Source organism: Pantherophis guttatus, chromosome 3, assembly GCF_059756535.1.
Source record: "Pantherophis guttatus breed Tessera chromosome 3, ASM5975653v1, whole genome shotgun sequence".
Lineage (NCBI taxonomy): Eukaryota > Metazoa > Chordata > Lepidosauria > Squamata > Colubridae > Pantherophis > Pantherophis guttatus.
The window spans coordinates 67,011,703-67,026,298 of NC_142065.1; the positions used below are offsets into that span (position 1 = coordinate 67,011,703).

Consider the following 14,596-nt stretch of genomic DNA (forward strand, 5'->3'; position numbering starts at 1 on the left):
TAATGGCAGGGTTTTTTATTTTAAATCACACATATTTTTAGTTGTACTTCGATGGGAAAATCTGATGACTCACACGTCAACCATGTTCCAACTTGTGGCTCAAATCAAGGAGGAATTTATATGTTTTCTGAAGATACGTATTTACTCAATGTTTCCTTATATCTCTTTTAAAAGAGCTAATTTCCATCTCAGGGCTTGGGAAATTATTGTGCAATGTAGTGCTCCAGGATGCAGCAGGACTGTGATAGCCATTTCACATAAAGCGATGCCTCCCATCACAGCATCACTATCACAATGTCACTATTTTGACTTCCGTTTTACACCAGACACGCTAAAATGAAGTGGCTGTAAGGCAGAGAAAATGCCTTAGAAAATGCAACCTGCAATTGGAACAAGCATGAGGTTCTATTATCCAGTTAATGGATATCAATTCAAAGCAAATCTGAAATGGGACCTTCCAATTGATTTACTATAGTTTTCATTGACCTGCCATCAGAAAAAAGCCATTTTGCCCTTTCAAGTCATCAGTTTAAGTCTCAAACCAAAGTCTCCAGCAGCTGGTTTCCAAGATCTGCGTCATCCCTCCCTCTCCAATGAATATGAATACAAATGTTAAACTGTATCTCCTCCTCTTATCCTTCTTTGTCCTCCTTCCTAATTTTATTTGTCCTCCTTTGCCTGCTCAGATATCTGGTAACTCTAGGCTAAACTTGATCTTGTGGATGTGGCACATAAGAGCTATCACATTTCAGGGATAAAGCACTGTGGTAGCAGTGGGAACAGGTTTGGTCATGATCATATTCATGAAAGACAAGTGATCAGGAGAAGCTTAAAAAGTTGTATAAGAGTGTTAAAACCAATGGTGAAATCCAAATTTTTTTACTACCGGTTCTGTGGGCATGGCTTGGTGGGCGTGGCAGGGGAAGGATACTGCAAAATCCCCATTCTCACCCCACTCTGGGGCCAGCCAGAGGTAGTATTTGCCGGTTCTCCGAACTACTCAAAATTTCCGCTACCGGTTCTCCAGAATCTGTCAGAACTTGCTGGATTTCACCCCTGGTTAAAACCCTTGAAATTCAGCAACTGGACTGTATGCTTCAGCATCCTTCTAGCTGACTATTCTCACTTCCTGCATTCTGAGGTTCTTTGGGATAGGAAATGCTGTGAGTGAGCCTCATGTTGTTGGCAAGCTATAGATGCTGACATGTTCTTGTATTTTTGCTTCATCAGATGAGCCAAACTTCTGATTTGCTTGTTAGAATAGGAAGCCTCCTTAGTTCCAGCTCAGCCTTAAAAGGAAATGGTTGTGGTCTGGCAGATGGGAAGCAGAATATCAAAAGAAAAGAAGAAGTGACATTAAGAAATGGAGGAATCAAGAGTCATACTTGGCCTTAGTAACCAATAGGGCAGTGATGGCTAACCTTTTCATTGCCGAGTGCAGAAAGCGTGCACGCACCCATAATGCAATGCACGTACCGCGGCCCTGTGCATGTGCATGCGACCCCCACATGTACCCTGTGCATGCACATGTGAGCCCCATGTATGTCCCCATCCTCCACACATGTCCGCACAACCCCCATGTGTGCACCTTACCCCGTGCATGCGTGTGCGTCTCCTGCATGCACCCCGCCCCCCCCACGTGTGGCAGAAACCCGAAAACCATCTGGCCAGAGGGAGGTGTGCGCACATGCTTGGTGGAGCAGAGATGAGCTGGGGCGATGGCTCGTATGCCTGTAGAGAGGACTCTGTGTGCCATCTGTGGCACACGTGCCATAGGTTCGCCATCACAGCAATAGAAATTTCAAGGCCAGCAGAAGAGTTAAAAAATAAATTAGGATGGTGGTCAGAACCACACAGTTGAACCTCTGCCCCTTTTGTATGTGTGTAACAGGAATGGAGCTGTGATCAGACAGTGTGACCATTGTTTTTTTTTCTTTACCTATAGACACCTTTGAAGCAGGGGTGAAATGCTTCCGGTTCGGACCGGATTGCCCGATCCGGTAGCGATGGAGGCGGGTGGTTCAAAGAACCGGTAGCAAAAATCCCTGCCCCACCTCCCATTGCCCAGCTGAACCGTGCAATCATCAGAGGCTTTTTTTAATTTTTAAAAGCATTTTTTTACAACCTCTTTGGCCGAAAAAATGCTTTTAAAAGTAAAAAAAAAAGCCTCTGATGATCGCGCGGCTCAGCTGGGATTATCAGAGGCTTTTAAAAGCATTTTTTCTACAACCTCTACCGCCGAAGAGATTATAGAAAAAATGTTTTTAAAGGGAGAAAAAGCCTCTGCTGATCAGGCAAGTCAGCTGGGATCATCAGAGGCTTTTAAAGTATTTTTTTTACAACCTCTTTAGCCGAAGAGGTTGTAGAAAAAATGGTTTTAAAAGTTTTTTTAAAAAAAGTTGGCCATGCCCACTCCGTCATATTAACCCCCACCCCACCAAGCCATGCCCACAGAACCGGTAGTAACAAATTTTACATTTCAACACTGCTTTGAAGTCAAGACAAAGATTAAATTTGGGTTCATTTGGTTTTAAATGTTGCATGACATTAATAACATTGAGATTACTATGAGGAGTACCACTCTCTCCTTTACATTGAAAATTACAGGGAGGTGATCACCTTTCAGAGAGGGTTCCCAATCTGCATCCAAGATTTTGGGGGCACATGTGCAATCTTGGAATTTTAGATGGTACAACAGTGTTTTAAGATCATGCTTTTTCCCAAGTCACAAAAATCATAACTACATGGCAGAGTCATAAGTGTTGATGAGATTGCCTTCTAAATCCCCAGCAATTTCTAGGATGCTCAAGAACCAATGGTTGTGGGAAAACATGTTTGATCCAGGTGGTTTCTAATGCTATAAACAAGATTGCTGAGATAATGATCAGTACTATGATGCAAGAGGAATATAGGGTGCAAAATAATGTAAGGTGATACATGGGAGAATATTCCTGGGAAAAGAGTTTTGTTGACAAGGCACTCCACTCCTCTTTTACTGCTTTTTCTGACCAATGAAAACATCATTCAGTTCATCCTTGTTTATACTAGAGAAGAACTCACAGTAGATGTAATCAGTGGTGAAATGTAAAATTTGTTACTACCGGTTCTGAGTGGGCGTGGTCACTTTTTTTTTTCCTTTTAAAACCATTTTTTCTATAAACTCTTCGGCTGAAGAGGTTGTAAAAAAAATGCTTTTAAAGCCTCTGACGATCCCAGCTGACTTGCCTGATCGGCAGAAGCTTTTTTTTAAAAAAAAAGCCTCTGATGATCCCAGCTGAGCCATGTGATCATCAGAGGCTTTTTTTTAACTTTTAAAAGCATTTTTTCGGCCGAAGAGGTTGTAGAAAAAATGCTTTTAAAAATAAAAAAAAATGCCTCTGATGATTGCGCGGCTCAGCTGGGCAATGGGGGGGGCAGGGATTTTTGCTACCGGTTCTCTGAATTACCCGCCTCCATCGCTACTGGATTTGGTTGATCCGGTCCGAACTGGGAGCATTTCACCCCTGGATGTAATGCAAGGAAAGCCTTTTCTGCTATTGAAATATATAGAAGCATCTCACCAGGGTAGCCTTCAGCTCCAGGGCAGGAAAGCCTGTCAAAAAAATTCAGGGAAGTACAATTCTCCCATACCTGTAAGCTCCAAGTTGTTCTTCAAGTATCATCAAAACCAGCCAGCTCCTTGTTGAAAGTCAGCCTAAAAATTTCAGGAAAAACATCAGAAGATTTAAAGTTTAATGGCTCTCTGAAATAGGCTCCCCTTTCTATTGTTTATAATACTTCAATATATTTTTTTAAAATTGAAATGTAAAGTGCTGTGCGTGCAGTTATTTTAAAGCAAATCATGGGATTGGCATACTCAATTGTTAATTTTTTAAGACAGGACTTTTTCTAACCTTACATCAAAAAGGTCAGAGTTTCAGGCAGATGTCTTCTTTCCTTTGCTGGCTGGGGCTATTAGAATTTGACTGGAGGCTGGACAGTACCCAAAGCATATGCTCTTCCATCACTGAACCCCACACCCTTGCGCCTTAAAACGAAACTTTAGAAAACTGCCAAAGGAATGTGGGTTGACCTCTGCCAATATGGTAAAGTTTCTTTGTTGTTGTTGTTTTAGTTCAAATCATGAAAGCTCTTGGGGTTGCAAGGAATTCGTATGCAGAATCAGCAATACTTGTACAAAGAGGCAGTTTGCGACTGAGAAAACTGATGTTCCTGATGGTTGTTTAATAGTTGCTATAACCTTACATCAGAAAAATGCACCGTGCAGTGAAGGGGTCTGAGGAATTCTCATATAGAGGCGACCTAGCTGAAATTCTTTACATATCTGAGTAGCATGTCGAATGATAAATATAATATTTATCATATTGTTTTCAATTCATATGTTCCATAGTGCCACTTATTTTCTCCAGTTCACTGAACAGAAGAAGTGCAAAGAGACCTGTCTTTAATACCCCAAAGAAGATTTATATTCAATGTCTCTCACTTGACAATTTAAGATACAAGTTAGGAGCTGTCTATACCAGCATGAATATAAATATATCAAAACAAGTAATACTATTACATTCCACTTTTCAAAGGGAGCCTCAATAATCAGAGATAACAGCTTTTACTTATAATTATGGTTAAGTTTCTAACCTGGTATGAATGAATGTCTGTCTGTCTGTCTGTCTGTCTGTCTGTCTGTATCTATCTATCTATCTATCTATCTATCTATCTATCTATCTATCTATCTATCATCTTCCGGTGTTCTAGAGAGTAAGACTACCACCAAGAAGGCACATCTTGCTCCTCCTGTTTTCCCCTGTGAGGGGAATTGGGCTGAGGGAAAGTGATGGGTCCAAGGTCACCCAGCTGGTTTTTATGGCTAAGGTGGGACTAGAACTCACAGTCTCCTGGTTTCTAGCATTGTGCCAAACTGTGTCTGTAAAAGTAATTATCCCACTTCGAATTGGGCCTGGAAGCCTATTGGGAATCAGTGTAATTTATGACAATTGCACCTCTAAGAACCATCCATACAGCATTAAATATCAGAATTTCCAACTTTCCCAACCTGATGACACACATGTTTCTGCACAAATAGCTAATCCTGATTAGGAATTCTTAGCAATGTAATCCCAAATCACTCGGTTGATAAACAATTTAGCTAATCCAACACATCATCAATTTAGCAAATAAATAATGAGTTACGTCTGTTGAGAGACACCATTTGGTACAGTTACTGTTAAAATTTTTGCTAACCTTAATATCACATCATGTCTATCATAATTAATTTAAACATTTTTCATGGTCTGGTATGAAGAAAAATGACATATTGCAAGACCCACTTTGTCTGAAAACAGCAGTGAAGGGGGACAGTGTCAAAGTCACACAGTCATGAAATCTGACTAAATTCCTACGTTATCTCAAATATTGTTTATAAAGTAATGCAGGGGTGTCAAACTCGCGTCATCATGTTGTCGTCATGTGACGTATCATGACTTTTCCCCCTTTGCTAAAATGGGGGTGGGCGTGGCCTGCGCATGACACATCCGGGCCTCAGGCCGTAAGTTTGACACCCCTGAACTAATGCAATATAGAAACCCAGTACTTGCAATTCATTCCAGCAAATCATCATTCACAAAATCATGGGTTAGGTGATGTGAGAGCCTTGGTGGCGCAGCAGACTAAAGCACTGTTAAGTAACACCAGCTGCCTGCAATTACTGCAAGTTCAAATCTCACCAGGCTCAAGGTTGACTCAGCCTTCCATCCTTTCGAGGTCGGTAAAATGAGGACCCGGATTGTGGGGGCAATAAGCTGACTTTGTATAAAAAAGAACACCGCTGGGTGTGTGTGTGAAAGCCCTACTAAGCAGGTATATACAAAAGTATGAAGGCTATTGCTTAACGCATTGTAAGCTGCCCTAAGTGTCCAGAAAAGGGTGGCATATAAATCGAACCAATAAATGTGTGAACTTACCTACTAACTTTTGGACCTATAGGAAAAGTGGTACATAAATGCAACACACCAATAAAGGCCAAATCCTAGACCGTTGTGGGTTTGTTAGCTCCACAAATGCAAAGGCAGAAAATCTAAATGCCTTCCAGATGCTTTGGATTGCTGTACCCATAAGCCATGCAGCCAGTATAGGAAGTCCAAAATATCTGGAGGCAATCAAGTTTCCTGCCCTATAAAAAAAAAAATCCCCTCCTATACATCTTAAAGTAGAAAGTTGTTAGTGTTAAAAATGTTCTTAATTCTGGTTGACTGATGTGCCACCAAATCAGCATTGGCTCTTAGCTAATAGAAATAGAATATTCCGTAAAGGTTGGTTAAATACTTTGTGTGGCTTAGCTACAGAATTTTTAAAAGCAACTATAACCTTCCCCCCCCCACACACACACACTATAATAATGTCAATTTTTAACTGACACCCTTATATCAAATGCTTTATGGACAGTCATTTGCTCATTCTGAGCCTGTCTTTATACATGGATGCCCCTGGGAAATGCAAGCTAATATTGTTTCTTCAGCACTCAGGTACATTAGAGGAAACAATTTCTCTCCGGGATGTGTGTTTTGGATGGCCCTCATGTCTTCTGACATGCTTTTAGCTCACAACACTTCAGATCTGTCAGGGAGTGTAACTAGAAGAAAATGTTCGTAAGATTTATGATGCAGAGACTTTAACTTCCCAATCTAATAATGGTGAACAAAGCATTTGCTTTTTGGTAACAAAACCAGTTGATGTGCAGAAATTAAAAGAGGCTCATTTAGTCCTGCATATTTCAGTCAAGCACTTTAGTCTAATGATGATGATTGCCTTAGGGTTTGATGAGAAATGGATTGTTCTGAAGCCTGTTGGGAATAAGAAGGCTTTTCGAATTGGGTCAGAGAAGAGTAGAGTGCATTGATTATTTGAAAGTAATTTTTCCTGTCTAAGCACCATTACCCAGAGTGGAGCAAGAGATTGTTCTTTCGACCGGCATCACTGCATTTGGTTGCATCCAAGACAGAAATTATATTACCTTCTCTGCTGTTTACTAGGGCAATAATCGAGGCACTGTGGGGCTTGATTAAATATGATTTGTTTTGTTACTTGGGCTGACGTGGCATCTAGTTACAGGTCACATCAATACAAAATGCCCAAATTTGATTTCATGTAGTAATTTGTCTCCACTTATTTTTTACTTTCCAGGGGTTTTTCATTGGAATTCATTGCTTACCTTTCAGCAGCCACAAGGTTTACAGAAGAAGAACAGGAAATCTTAGGAAAACATCTTAACTGTACTCATGGAACTGAATAAAAGAGGGGGATATTAAGAAGCATTTGAGGAGAAGTAGCCAATATTTTAGACTCATAAATAGGAATGCAGGAAGAAAAGAGGAAGACAGTGCCAATTTAGCCCTCAAATGAAAAGAGCTTAATTTTTTTTTTTAAATTTGATTTATATGCCGCCCTTCTCGGGAGACTCAGGACGGCTTACAATGCATTAAGCAATAGCCTTCATACTTTTGTATATTTTTATACAAAGTCAGTTTATTGCCCCCACAATCTGGGTCCTCATTTTACCTACCTTAGAAAGGATGGAATGCTGAGTCAACCTTGAGCCTGGTGAGATTTGAACTTGCAGTAATTGCAGGCAGCTGATGTTAATAACTGTTAATAACAGTGCTTTAGTCTGCCGCGCCACCAGGCTCCTAAAGAATCAGAATTAGCTTCTGTCCAGGTTAAGGGGAAACTAAACAGTCCTTGCTCATTTCATTCTCCTTAAGGTACAACTCATTGCAGTATGACCAGAGAAGAATAAAACACTAAAATTAAGATTAAAATTCAACCAGGTTGTTTGGTGCAGAGACTCTCATCACCTAGAGCAGGAGTGTCAAATTTATGGCCCACGGACTGGATGTGTCACGCACTGGGCACGCCCACCCACAGTTTAGTGAAGGGGGGGGGAAGTCGCGATACATCACATGATGACAATGTGATGCCCCTGACTTAATCTAACTTCAAGGAAATGGTGATTCAATTTGTATAAGTAGCTTTCAAAAGATTTGTCTTTTAAAAGTATGAAAAGAAATGTGAAACAATATATGTGCTCCTTTTTATATCTCATACCCATACTTGATTTTTAGAATAGGTGGGAGGGTATCCCTCTCTCCTGAATATTAGATTAGATTCAGTTTGACATAAGTCTTATTGGGAAGACAAAGGGAGAAGAAGAAGGCTCATGAAGGCAATATATCTTCATATAAACAAGAAGCACACACCACTGCTTTTATTTGCAATGGAATATTTCAGTGGCTCTGTATTTGAAATAATAATTACCAACTTTGGGTCTATTGTAGAGACTGATGTAAAATGGATCCCACAGAATTCTGGCAATTTGTTAAATGATTACCATTTAATTACCATTTAAGCATTACCATTGGTAATCATTTACCTGGTAAATGATTATCAAGATAGTGTTGCCTGTCATAAAACACTAGTTAGGTTATTCCCTAAAATCTTATCATTACAGCTTACTGCTCCCCTCTCCCCCATGGTGTATGTGTGTGTGTGTGTGTGTGTGTGTGTTCCTAATTAAGAGACCACAATTGCAAAGAAAGCACTTATCTGCAAACAGTCATAATTTTTCTTTTCTAAGAATTTACAGTGGTAAATTACAGGCCCAGTGATATTTTTGGTAATAAAGATGATCTCAAAGATCAGTATTTTGTTGCCAGCTCTCATTTCATTCAATTTTAATTAAAAACCTCTTATAAAAATTAAGTCAAGTGAATTATGAAACCTGATGGAGCAACAAGAAGTGTTTGCAACACTCTGCACTGCCTAACCTTGGCCTGTAGAGAATCTGAAAGGGGTGCTGTTGTTGTTACTGTTCCTGGGTTGTTTATTTGTTAATTGTGTGGGGAAGAGAAGGAGCTGGATAGATAGCAGAACAAAAAGAAAAGAAGCTGAAATGAGACTAATTACCTCTCCTAAACTGAATGTAAGGCGGATGCCAATCTAATCAAAAGGGAAAGCTCTAGCTTGTAGGACTGGGAATTGCTTTGCTCTTTCTCAAGCCTTCCAAGGACCAGCTTGTTACTCCTAATGGGCTAGAACCGGTGTGAAGCCCAAGTCAAGAAGGACTGAATTCCAGCAAATCAGTTAAAAAGTCAAGGCAGGATCATAGTCAAAACCAGGCTAGAATTCTAAAGCTGAAAAGCAGCAATCCAGAAAAGTTATAGAAGGTGGAACAGCATTCTTTCACCTGTGAAGTTACAGTATTTGGCTGAAAATAAGGATGGAGGCTAAGCAATAACTTGTTTTCTTATATACTCAAGTAGAAACATGCTAACAAAGAATTCTGGACTTCTAATTCAGGTCACATAGACTTAGAGTTCAAGAGAAGGAAAACTTCTAGTCAAACCACAGACATCTTAATGACTTTGACCAAAGGTCATTTGAAAGGAATTGTGCCTCTGTTCTTGTTCTTTAAAATAAAATGCTAACATATCCTTAACGCAGTATGATAATTTTTGTTTACTAAAGTACATTAAATGTGAAAATGATTTTTGTTTTAAGTGCAATAAAAGGGTGATTTTCAATACTTTGTTTCCTAATTCCCACAATTATTTTATAAAAGAACCTGGAACTGTTCAAAATAAAAATAAAAACCCTACTTTAAAAATATATATATGTGTTTTAGTTACAGGTAGCCCTTAACTTACAACCACAATTGAGCCCAAAATTTCTGTTGCTAAGTGAGACTTTTGTTAAGTGAGTTTTGCCCCATTTTATGACCTTTCTTACCACAGTTGTTAAGTGAATCACTGCAGTTGTTAAGTTAGTAACATGGCTGTCAAAGTGAATCTGGCTTCCCTGTTCACTTTGCTTGTCAGAAGTGGCAAAAGGTGATCAAGTGACCCTGGAACATTGCAACCGTCATAAATATGAGTCAGTTGCCAAGTATCTGAATTTTGATCATGTGATCATGAGGATGCTGCAATGGTCATAAGTATGAAAAATGGTCATGTCACCTTTTTTCAGTGCCACTGTAACTTTGAATGGCCACTAAACAAGTTGTTGTAAGTCAAGGACTACCTATATTTATAATTACCATTTCATTAATACTTTTGACAGGTTTTTACTGCTCTAACTGTATGAATAATTTCATGTTGAAATAATAATTTCTGGGTAAAGTAACAATTTATCAGGTAGAAACTTCCAGCTGCATTTCACCACCCAGCATCTTAGGCAACAGAAAATCAAATCTTCTCAGAGTAAGGACAATACAACAACAATACAACAAATCAACCCCAAAATAAATATATGGATTAAAAAAGATCTTGTCTCACACTGGAATATTATAAGACCATGTCAAATATGTTTGCAGTCAAATGGAAATATTTATACAGTTCTCACCTCACAACTAGATAAATCATATATTGTGTGTCATGGCTGGCAACAGTTTTATATAAATGCTTGCAGTGTACCCTTTAATATTCCACTCTCTCTATCACATTCAAGGGTGGAGTATCTATCCCAGTAATTATATTGGAGATGTGGTGTCTCTATCCTATCCACCCTCTACTTTTCCTTCTCCCTGTTGCAATATTGGCCATGGTCAACAGACCAACGTATCTCAGCTCACTGGACTGGAAGATGGTTTGTTCTGCCTTCCTGTTCTGCTCTTTTCTCCTGATTCTCTCATGCTAACAATAGAGCAGTGTTTCCCAACCTTGGCTACCTTAAGATATGTGGACCTCAGTTCCCAGAATTCCACAGACAGGGCCCATGCTCAATAGGGAATTCTGGGAGTTGAGGTTCACATATCTTAAAGTTGTCAAAATTGTCAGACACTGCATTAGAAGAAGAGAATCACATCTCACCTAGGCTTCTTCTACATATCAACAGTGGTACCCGGCCCACTTAATTGAGCAACTCTGCAGAAGAGATTTACATTTCCAATGCAGCCAGATTAAGGTTGTGGGCTAGGTCACCACATTCTGTTTCAAAACATCCAAACTATTTCACACTCTTATCTCATTAATTATATTCTAGATCTACAATTCATCAGAACTTAAATTAGTCATGATTAATTTGTCACATTAATTTCAATAACACCTAAATATGACTAATTTAACTTGGATCCAACTCAATTTTGGGTATCAACAACAAACTCACTAGCTAAATATTGCCTTAAGGCTTTTCCTAGCTAAAGTACCTTATTTCTAGGCAAGAGAGATAGACTTGAAAGATGGCTCTCAGGCATGTTTTTGTGTTTGGGGCAAAGGCCAGTGCACAATATATATTAATGTTGCATGAATTTTGCATCTTGTATAAAGGACAGATTAGAAAAAGATTAACCCCAATTTAGCATGGGTGCATTGCTGTGCCCACTTGAAGGCAATCACAGTTCCTTGTGAATAAAAATGTTTAGCGTTATGCTGGAAACTGATCAGTAATGAATAATATATTCATGTGGCCTTCAAAGTGCACATGCATTTTTATTGATTGCCTGATTGTTCTTCATAGATATTTTAAAGAAAAATACGATAAACAGTTTAGCGTTGCAAGTTGTAGGACAGAATGTTTCTCCAAGCTAATTAAGAATCTTTTAGGGGATGGTCTGTAAAAATCCTGTCCTATACTTCTAATTCCAGTGTTTATGGTGAAATACAAAGCAATGGGGAAGAAGAAGATTAGAAAAATAAAACTTATCTGCTTCCTATATAACATTCTCCATGAACCTAAGAGGACTCTCTTAGTTAAATGATACTTTACTGAGGAAGGTGGTAGAAAATAGTTTATTTCAGATAAATATTGTATAAAAGGAACTAAAACTAGGTCTCATCTTTTTAGTTTTGCAATACTATTTATTTTTGCAATATTATGTTCTCCCAGTTAAAAAATACCATGCTGTGGGCATCATTTAGGTTCAGATTCAGACTTCTGGAAGATGGTTTTTAAGAAAAGAGTTAAGAGACCACTCAAAAACAATAGACAATTTAAACAGACACTAGCCATAACTTCAAATATTTATCTAGTGATTACTGGTAGCAGTGGGGGGAGGGACTAAATGAAGGGAAGGGGAGAAGGCATTGCAAAATCTTTTTTTTATGATGTTTCCATTTGTTTTTTATTAGTAATTACTGATATTCTGCTTTTCTTTTACATCTTCATTTTTGTGTGATATCTGTTAATATAATCTGTCAAAATTTATGCAATAAAAAAGAATTGTTAACAATTTAGATTCAAACCAAACAAGGTCATATAATGAAATGTCAAAGAGCTGTTGTTCTGGTCACGAACCTATCTTTTTTATCACCCATCTATCTATTATAACACTTATTCTTCAATTAATCAGGTAAGGCTGTATGGTTGAAACTTTTTTTTTTAACAATTTCAATGTAGGAAAGTTTGAAAAATACTGTGGTGTCAACTGAGATCATTCCGTTTGTCCTCCATCTCATACAAAAGAATAATACAAAAGAAAGCACATTGTAAATACCGTCTGTTTTTGGCATTAACTCATTTCCAAAGGCAACAGGAAGTTAAAATCACTGAAAGTAACAATGTCATTTTATTCAGAAATTATAACAAAACAGAACAGTTATAAAGGGGATAGGCTGTGGTTTGTCTCTGTTCAACTTAACCAGTGCAAACATTCCTCCAGCCCAGGTGGAATATAAAAATTGTCCTTTTCTTTGGATGTGAAAGCACGATAGTGACATTGTCGCTATAATACACTTTATTTAGAAATGGAGAAACAAAATGTTCTGAAGTAAGCAAACAGTGAAAACAGACAGCAAAACCTCTGCTCCTGATATCAATTTACCAGAGAAACACTGTTTGATTTGTCCCAATGTGCCATTTTAGCTCTAACTAGCTTTAATCAAATTTTCAATTCTTTATTTACCCTAGCTTCAGATTGCAGACTGATTGCAAACCATTTCTTTGACCCCGTTTTAGCTGGAGGATATTATTTTGCAAAGTTGGAAAGAGAAATTCTGAGCAACCTGAAAATTATGCCCACTTCTTAGGGAACATTTTCTTTTTTTCAACTTTGCATTGTTCAGTTGCACATAATAGGATTGCAAACTTCTCAATAGGATTTTGGGCATCAGAACTTCTGTCAATCAAGGGTACTGACTGAGAATAGTTTGAATCAACTGATTGATCGATTATATGCCATCAAGTTGTTTTTGACTTCTAGAGACCACATAAATATTCTCCATGGAGTTGGAATCAAACAAACATAAATGGAAATGAACAATTTGGTGGCCTTTTATCAAAAACCTGCCTTCTTAATTAGCTAAATGAAGGACACCAAATTACAGAACTGATCATTTTTATTTTGCACATGCAAAAAGGATACATTTCCAGACACATTTTGTTGCCAGCACACATGTAAATTTCAAATGAGAAAGTCAGGAATTTCATTTTGAGTTAGCAATAGCAATGGCACTTACACTTATATACCTCTTCATAGTGCTTTACAGCACTCTCTAAGAGGTTTACAGAATCAGCATATTGCCCCCAATCATTTGAGTCCTCATTTTACCCACCTCAGAAGGATGGAAGGCTGAGTCAACCTTGAGCCGGTCAGGATCGAACTCCAAACTGTGGGCAGAATTTGGCTGAAATACTGCACTCTAACCACTGTTCCACCACGGCTTATTTTACCTTCAGTTACCCTCATTGTTGCTAATAGGGCTGCTTCATGACAGTGGTTTATCCATTCACCTATCCTATCTAGTTCATGTCAATGTAGTTAATATCCATGTCTTTCCCTTCCATGCATGATGTTAACACACTGGTTGGTAGACTATTCTCTGATGTGTCTATCTTACTTTATTTGCAGGGGGAAAAAATAAGCTAACTTGAAGATCAGATTCTTATGCTAGGTAGAATTCATCCATTGACTGGGCCTCTGTCACTTGGGTTATATCCATTTATGTATTGTTTTGAACATAATATACTGTTCACGCCTGAACTGTGTTAAGATTAATCAGTATTACATCTTCATGTCCCATGTAAGAAATATTGCTCAATGGCATGGAGCTTTCAATATGTAGCTATATAGGTTTATGTAAATTCAGTATTAATAAATGTGCATGCTCCTTTTATTGCTTGAATGTCCTTAGTACATGGAGTATTTTTCTTTTATCTTCAGATTCTTCCCATTATGCCACCAACATAACAAAATTGGCAAAGCAGACGTTGATATAAGTCCGTGGCCATACTGAATTGGACCGTTGGTAAATTCCTCCCTCCATTTTTAAATTTTTTATTAAATTTAGTAGCCTTATTTCTAATGTTCACTTTTGCTGTCTCCTAAAGAAGAAATTTATATTAGCACCCTAGAAGATTCGTGGTAGGTTCTTATTGTGGAAAATCAAAAGCCTAAGAGATGAGTTATGCTTTACAAACACTTTAGTTTAATGAATTTGCTTTTGGAGCTGGATTTAGTTTGATGAATTTGGACCAAATGTAGATATAATGCTGAGCAGGATTTAAACTATGACTTGCAGACAAAGTGATTAGGGCCTATGATATATAAAGTTAAGTCAAATGGAAAGGCTTGCATATTATGCTCAGGCAAAAACAAGCAAATCACATTAGGTAT

General features: G+C 38.3%; 1 long non-coding RNA gene across 3 annotated transcripts in view; it reads right to left on the reverse strand.

Moving 5' to 3' along the window:
• Positions 1-14,596, reverse strand: part of LOC117664295 (uncharacterized) — a 27,149-nt gene continuing 12,553 nt past the window's right edge. Inside the window, exons 1-3 of one of the 3 annotated variants that reach the window (XR_009622129.2) lie at positions 7,556-7,639; positions 3,631-3,694; positions 1,174-1,311 (exon numbers count right to left, since the gene is read on the reverse strand). This is a non-coding gene — a long non-coding RNA (uncharacterized LOC117664295). Of the gene's footprint in view, positions 1,312-3,630; positions 4,803-7,555; positions 7,640-14,596 lie in introns of those variants that run through there. The other 2 variants (XR_009622128.2, XR_015733116.1) reach the window with 2 other exon arrangements.